The 8,454-nt window shown below is 42.7% G+C and overlaps 1 protein-coding gene and 1 pseudogene across 1 annotated transcript in view; one reads left to right on the plus strand and one right to left on the minus strand.

The window, feature by feature from the left end:
* Nucleotides 1-8,312, minus strand: part of FARS2 (phenylalanyl-tRNA synthetase 2, mitochondrial) — a 625,214-nt gene extending 616,902 nt beyond the window's left edge. Inside the window, exon 1 of the mRNA XM_006141240.3 lies at nt 8,108-8,312. The gene's annotated coding sequence lies outside the window, so the exon portion shown is untranslated. The remainder of the gene's footprint in view (nt 1-8,107) is intronic.
* On the plus strand, nt 578-1,108 carry LOC102474863 (60S ribosomal protein L6 pseudogene; annotated as a pseudogene).
* Nucleotides 8,313-8,454: the final 142 nt, after the last annotated feature.

Genomic DNA, 8,454 nt, shown 5'->3' on the forward strand with positions numbered 1-8,454 from the left:
CAAAAACCTCTCAAAAAAAAAAAAAATGTGCCTTTAGAAAAATTACTTACGAGACGGCAGGTAAAAAAAGCAGAGACTAAGGAGACGGATACTAAGGAGCAGATACCTGACACGAAGGCTGATGCCAGTGGCAAGATTAAGAAGGCTGAAAAGGGGGCCAGCAGGTGACGTGACAGTTAAGGTGTTGTACTTCCACATAGCTGACTGGTTTGAGTCATGGACCTAGAGGTTTGCTGTTTCTCTCTCTCTCTCTCTCTCTCTCTCTCTCTCTCTCTCTCTCTCGTGAGTGCACGTACCCTATAGCAAATTAAAATAATAATAAAGTTAAATAAATAATTAAAAAAAGAAAAAAACAGTCTAAAAAAGTCAAGACGAAGAGACCCCACTGCAGCTGAAACCCAGTTCTAGTTTGAAGAACTGGCAGATATTCCCCGACTTGCTAGTATTCCAGAAAAGCCACGTACAAGGGGAAGTCTTCAGCCACATGCAAGACTAAAAAGAAAACGGAGTTATTTCCACTATCACAAACCAGCTGGTAATGACAAGAATGGGGGTACCCAGGTAGTAAACCTCACAAATGCCTAGGTATCATCCTCCTGAAGATGTGCCTTCAAAGCTGGTGAGTGATGGCAGAACACCTTCAGCCAGCCTGTGGGAAGCTCAGAACCATTCTGATCACCTTCACTGGGAGCCACTCAGGCAAAAGGGTGGTTCTTTTAACGACTGCACAGTGGCTTGCTCCTTGTGACTGGACTTCTGGTTCTCAATCAAGTTCCTCTGTGTAGAACACACCAGAAATCTGTCATTGCCAATGCCATGAAAATTGATAATAGTGACATAAAGATCTCAAGAGCCCTCACTGATACTTACTTCAAGAAGGAGCAGGAACCCAGACACCAAGAAGATGAGATCTTCAACACAGAGAAGGAGAAATATGAAATTACAAAACAGCATAAGCTTGATCAGAAAGCTGTGAATTCACAAATTTTACCAAAAATCAAAGCCTTCCTCAGGTGCAGGGCTACCTGCAACAGCATTTGCTCTTACCAACGGGGTTCACCCTCACAAATCAGTTTTCTCAATTTCTTACCAAGAACCTAACAACTGAAAAGAAAAAGAGAAAAAAATTACTAAAATGAGATGTTGGAAGCAAAGCCGCTGGAAAAGAAAATAAGTCCTAAATAAATAAAATAAATAATAGCTATCAGTATCATCCCATGTAGCTAGTTTAATTAATAAATCGTCCTAAAATACCAGGACAAGGTGAAAACATCATTCCTGAAAGAGTTATCCTTCATAAGTAGTGAGAGAAAAAATAAAGAATAAAGCTGGTCTGTAACAGAATAGGAGAGAATTCCCATTTCTGAAAGAATTCCCATTTCTGGCAGGGTTGGAAGAAGGAAAACAATTACTTTGTTTAAAAAAAAAAAATCCTCTAAAAGTGACAACAGGTAAACTTGAACTAAAAGTCGATTGTCAATTTTATTGTTGTTGCCCACAGTAATGGAACCCTTCGCCTCCAATTAATGAAGCTAGAATATCTCCCTCAACATATCCTGGCCTTCTGCATTTCCCAAAAACAGAGAACAGACTTTCATGAGTGCATTTGAAAAGAGCGTCTATGGAAATGTGAGTCTCGGCGAATCCCCCGAGAGGAAACGTCTCACACATGCACATAAATAGACAACCTAAAAAAGGCACTAAATCTTTTCAAAAAGATGTTAATAGAAAAAAATGTAAATTTATCTTAAAAGACTAAAAAGCTAGTATAAAAAAAATCAACACTTGAGATTCTCTGAATATTTATAGTATTTCCTATACAAACCAGTTAGCTTTACAAATAAAGTGAGAATTCAACTAAATTGAAATTCAAATACGACTAAAATTTACCCATGTAATCCAAGAAAAATTAATATACTTCAATCCCCAGAGCCGATACCAAAGACTATCACCGTTCACTGCTGTGAAGCAATGCAGCATGAAAGCTAGAAAAACCTCACATCCAGAGCTGGTACCCACCCAGCCAGTCCTAGCTGTGTGATGCTGGCTAAATACATAACCTCTCGGGGCCAGCAGATGGCATAATGGTTATGTTGCTGGACTCCCACATAGCAATGGTTCAAGTCCCGGACCTAGCGACTTAAAACTCGCCAGATGTGTGTATGTGCGCGCACACATGCCCAAAACCCAGAGAGGAGAATGGAAAAGGGATTGCACCATGGCCATCCTCCCTAGGGGGTGATTCTTGCTGTCTTTCTCTCTGGTGAGCACACACGCCCTATAGCAAAATATGTCAAAATGGTCATTAAAAAAAAAAAAAAAAGACATAACCTCTCAGCTTCCCTTGCCTTAAACAAAGACAACAGCTTCCTGACACAGTGGAAGGACTGTGATTTCAGAACTCAGCTCAGTCCATGCCTAACATACAGGAAACTGTGTGTCGCCTACCTGGTGGTTTCCCCGTTCTCACCCTCATGTGCTCCCCAGCTCGGGACAGAGCCCTTCCCATGAGTCTCTGGGCCACGATATTTTCCCTGACCCTCACTCTGTGTTCCTTTTTTACCCTTCTTTGGAGAGGTTTTTGCTATAGAGCGTGTGCACTCGCCAGAAAGACAGAGAGAGACAGAGAGAAAGAGAGTGAGAAACCACCCCCCAGGGAGGATGGCCATGCCACAATCCCTTCCCCTCCATTCTCCTCTCGGGATCTTGGGCATGCACACACACATGCCCGGCGTGATTTTAAGCCACCAAGTCCAGGACTCGAACCACGGTCAGCTAAATCGGACTCCAGTGACACAGCCATTATGCTAACTGCTGGTCCCCTTTTTTACCTTTTCCAAGGTAAAAGGTAGCAGCAGTCATGTCACGACACCTACATATCCAACCTTCTATAGTTCAAGGCTCAGCTCACACCTGAGTCATCTCAAACCCAACACAAACAGCACTTCCTCCATAAGCACCCTAATTTCTTTTTTTTTACTTTTTTTATTATTGTTATTTTAAAATTTGACCAGAGGGAGAGCAGACAGACAGACAGACAGAAAGCGAGAAATCATCCCCCGGGGGGGGGATGGCCACGCCGCAATCCCTCCTCCTCCATTCTCCTCTTGGGATCTTGGGCACGTACGCACACGTGCCCGGCGTGAGTTTTAAGCCACCAGGTCTGGGACGCGAACCACGGTCGACTACGTGGGAGTCCAGCGACATAGCCATTACGCTAACTGCTGGTCCCAAGCACCCTAATTTCTAAGATCAATGTTTCTCAAACCCGGCAGTGTGCTCAGCCACGTGGACTACTGGTCAGATGTGAGGTCCAGCATCAGCAATGGACAGACACTTCCATGCACCAAAATCCCACAACACTTGACCATTACTTTCCTTGGAGCCCTCTGTAGTTCCTATCCCGTTTTGTAATTATATACAAGTGCATTTTAAACAAACATTTCTGGAAAACAGGAACTGTGTTTCATTTTTAGTCCTCAAGCTACCGTAAGAACAGTGAGTTGAATGACCAGGCTGGCCAGCTATCTATGGAATGCAGATAAAGAAATGCCAGTGCTTCTTGAATATCAGATCAAAATTCTAATCTGAAAAACCCTATCAACAGTAGGATAACTAGCCTCTATTTTAACAGCTGTTAGGTTCTCCTTGAGTTATACAACTCTACTGACACAGGACTTAGTCTAGGCATAAGAAATGAGTAATTCCCAAAAGTGAGGAAGCATTGTTAAAATGAACCTAGTACAGAGCTAAACATTTCCATGGACGGACAGTCCCTCCCTTCCCACATCCCACCACTCCAAAGTCCCCTGAATAAACTGTGCCCTCTCGTGCCACCATGCTTTGAATTGCAATCTCTCATCACATTCTTCATCTCACTCACACTACTCATTCTGGAAATATTTTCTGTGATGGAAAGCTTTTCCTTAAGTCAAAGTCCTGGTTGAATATCTCTCTCCTGTACTTCTCCAGCATTTCATATTATTCCTATCCTAGCACCTGTTAAATATAGACTATGGACTTGCTTACCTTGTCCCCAGAAGGCTTTCTGTCGCATATTGTATCTGGCACCAATGAAGTACTCAATAAATGTTGATGAATAAATGAGAGAAAGAGCTTCAGTTTCTTTATGTCCAAAAATGAGTGAGTTGATATCTAAGGTCTCTTCAAGCTATATATTGTATTAAATGGAGGATCAAGAAAAATAAATTTAAAATATGTATAATAAAGATTTAGGTTGGGGCCAGATGGCTGAATCCCACATGGCCGATGGCACAGTTCAAGTCCTGGACCTGGTGGCTTGAAAAACATGCCGGGAACATGTGCGTGTATCCTCGAAATCATGAGAAGAGAACGGGGATGGGACTGCAGCATGACTGTCCCCCCTGGGAAGTGTTCTCTCCCCAACCACCCACTCTGGCAAGTGCATGGACCCTAGAGCAAATTAATAAAAAAAAAAAAATTAGGTCCATGTATGGAGTACAATATATGTGTGTGTGTGTGTGTGTGTGTGTGTATATAATCTTTTTTTCGGCCAGAAGGCACTCAGCTGAGGGAGAGAGGAAAAAGCATGCCCCAACAGGGAATGATTACAAAACATTCCCTTCCTCTCCATTTCTCCATTTAATCGGGATTTGGAGTACACATGCTCATGCAATCTGGCATCTTTTTAAGCCACCAAGACTGGGATTTGAACTGCATGATCTGCCATGTAGAATACAACTCCCTTAACCAGGCCGTGGGCCAGCTCATAGTAGAGTAATTTCTGAATAATATCATGAGTTGCTTCTTCTACATAAGATTTTCCTTACAGTTGTGGTTGTTGTTAGCAGATGTGCTCGCTAAAGAGAGAAAGAGAGAAAATATACCCCAACAAGGTATGATCACACCACAATCCTTTTTTTCTTCCATTTCTCTATCTCCATAATGTTTTGTTTTTTTAAGAGAGATTTTTGCTATAGAGCATGTATATTCACCAGAGAGACAGAAAGCAAGAAATCCCGCCCCCCCGGGGAATGGGCACGCCACAATCCCTTCTTCTCCATTCTCCTCTTGGGCTTTTGAGCACACATGCACAGGTGTCTGGCATGAGTTTTAAGCCCCCAGCTTCCAGGACTCGAATTGCTGTTGACTAACCGGGAGTCCAGCAACATAACCATTACGCCATCTACTGGTCCTATCGGGTGTGCTTTTCAAGTTACTGAGGCTAGGATTCAGTCAGACAAATGGAATCTGGCCCCTGGTGCATGGGCTTAACCAGTGCACTACAGGGCCAGTCTACAAATCATTTTGATATTTAAGCTTAAGAATAGCACATTGCTGTTATACTTATTATCATTAGAGAAATTTCGCTTCACAGTGCTCATTGAAAACTAATTTTAATACAAGGTAATACATTACATAGTGGAAGAACTATAGGATGGAAGTTGATAACTAAGTGAATATTAATATTTACATTTTGAGGCCAAAGAGGTAGTAGGTAGGCACACCCTAGTTCACAGATATTATCTAAGAGAATTCTTAGCCCCAAGTAGAATGCATAATTTAAGAGCGGACCATGAGACTGGTGTAGTGGTATATGTTACTGGAATCCCATACAGAGGATGGTGGTTCGAGTCCCAGGCCCAGAAGCTTGAAACTCACTCTCAACAAGTGTGTGTGCATGCCCAAAGAGAGAATGAAATAGGGACTGCAACATGTCCATCCCCCCGGGGGGTGATTTCTCACTTTCTTTCTCTTTCTCCCTCTCCCTCCAGCAAGTGCACACACTCCATGACAAAAGTCTACAAAAAAAAAAAAAAAAAGACATAACAGTAAAGTCTATTCCCAGCTTCTGGCCCAATTCTATTTACAAACTCAAATACAGTAATTCTTTAAAAAAAAAAGAAAGAAAGAAAGAAAGAATCTTTGCAATGAATAGGTATAAAATGGAGATTTAGCTTCATAACAGGATTTATTTATTAGTTTGTCTATGCAATGATCTACAACACACTAGTAAATCATCTGAAATGAAATAATATAGTATATTTGTAAAGACTTAGCTTGGAGTTAAATAGGACAAGATCGACTTTCCTAGCCTAAATCTTTCCTTGTTCTAACAAATGACAAGGGTACCAAACAACGCATTTACACCTTATGTATTTATTTACATGGGAAGCTTTATTTGATTTCAACAAAGGCAAGTCATTTAGACACATTCATTATACATGCTTAAACCTTTGCTACTTAGGCATAAACAACTCTGTACAATAACTACCCTAACTTTAAACATGAAAACAAAATAAAATAATCTAAGTAAAATCATTTTCATGCTCTACCTTCTCAGAGAGCTTGCTTTTTCTGTAACTTGCATTTAGACTGTAGCTTTCCCAAGTGTCACATAACATTTTATAACGTCACTCAACAGTGTGTGTGTTAAAGAAAACTGCTCTGGATCTAACTCTGTAATTCCCTTGGTCTTAAATCGTTTAAGAAATGCCAGAAGATGGGACCAGCAGTTAGCGTAATGGCTATGTCCCTGGACTCCCATGTAGTTGACCGCAGTTCGAGTCCCGCACCTGGTGACTTAAACTCATGCCGGGCACGTGTGCGTGCATGCCTAAGATCCCAAGAGGAGAAAGGAGGAGAAGGAATTGTGGCGTGGCCATCCCCCCTAGGGGGTGATTTCTTGCTTTCTGTCTTTCTGGCAAGTGCATGCATCCTATAGCAAAAACCTCTCCCCCCACCCAAAAAAAAATGCCAAAAGAAAAGCTCAAAATATTAAAAAGCCCTAAGGCAAAATTCGTCAGCTGACTTGATGAAATGGCAAGTGACAGAAATTCTGCTGCTTGTAAAAGAAAAAAACCATTGTGAGACATAAGATTTATGAAATGTAAAATAAAAGAAGGGGACCAACAGGCTGTATATTAGTTAAACAGCTAGACTTCCCACATAGCCAGCCGTGGTTCAAGTCGCAGACCTGGCGGCTTCCTTTCTCACTTTCCCTTTCTCTCTCTCTGATCAAATTAAAATAATAATAAACAAATAATGTAAATAAATAGATAATTCTTTTAAAAAAGAGCTTGCTTTCTCACTTTCTCTTTCTCTCTCTAGTCAAATTTTTTTAAAAAGATAAATAAAATTAAAAATTCTTTTTTAAAAAAGGCTTTTAATGCAAGTGTTTTCTCTTCAATGCCTTTTTTTTTTTTTTTTTGGTTTTTTTTTTAGAAGTTTTTGTTATAGGACGTGGGCTCACCGAAAAGACAGGGTCAGAGAGACAGAAAGCGAGAAATCACCACCCTGGGAGGGATAGCCACGCCACAATCCCTTCTCCTCCATTCTCACTTGGAGTGAATGTAAGTCATAGCGTCCGGGACTCGAACCGTGGCTGACTACATGGGAGTCTAGCGACATTGCCATTACGCTAACTGCTGGTCCCCCTTCAATGCTTTCTAAAAATGCAACAGCATCATGGCATATAAGGCTATTTGGATGCAAGCACACCTGATTCCAAGTACACTAACACAGGGAAAGGTCAAAGAAGTTATTTCCTACTCTTGAAGTTCCTGAAAACACAAATTTGCTTCGACAAACGTCAAATGTTTCAAAAGCAGACATACTAAAACAGATGAGGACACAACTGCGTGGCAGCAGAAAGGTGGATTCATGCAAACGTGTTTTTGCATAAGCAGTTATTCCTCGCTGTGTGGACAGAAAGCTGCGGCTCTTCCCAACGTGGATTAGATTAACTGCAAGACTGCAAAAAGAAGGGGCGCGCTTTGCAAACTCAGTAACTAGAACCAGCTGAGGCTTCCCTGCGCCCAGTCCCGTGTTTAAGGACCAGGACGAACAACTTCATCCACCACTTTAACAGTCATTTGGAAAAGTTGAAGTCTTCTGAGAAAGGCCACGGAGAAAACTTGCTCAGCTTCTTTCCTTGGGTCTGAAAAGATCCGAACAGAGTCCCTAAACTGGAGGCTCTAAAGGTCCCCAAAGAACCACCGACGGCTACAGCCCGGGTTGCCCGATATTTTCAGATACTTCTAAACCTCTGGGGAATTGATCCAAAGTCAAAGCATATTCACAGAATGGAGGTGGGTTGGAATAACACGGCCATTAGCAAACTCACCCGCCACTCACCCGGGACACCCGGGCCCGCTGTCAGGGACAAGGACCTGAATCCCCTCCTCAGAGGCACCCGTGCACGCTGGGCGCTGCCATTTTGACAGAAGCGGGCCCTGTGCAGGAGGCCCCTGAGAGGGTCGCCCTGAGCGGAGCCAGAACGCCAGGGAGCCACTGGTCTGTCACCTCCGCGCCCTTGGCGACATAGCCGCCGGTCACGTAAACAAGCCTAAATCCAGACCCGATGACAGGATTTGACCGAGGTCAAGCCACCTTCTAAATTCCGTTCGGCCTTTCAGGCAGCGCCGAGGACGACCCGTAACGGGCAGAGGCGGGGCGCCGGCTCCCGAAGGC

This window comes from Tupaia chinensis, unplaced genomic scaffold (assembly GCF_000334495.1).
Source record: "Tupaia chinensis unplaced genomic scaffold, TupChi_1.0 Scaffold000048_1, whole genome shotgun sequence".
In the NCBI taxonomy this organism is placed as follows: domain Eukaryota; kingdom Metazoa; phylum Chordata; class Mammalia; order Scandentia; family Tupaiidae; genus Tupaia; species Tupaia belangeri.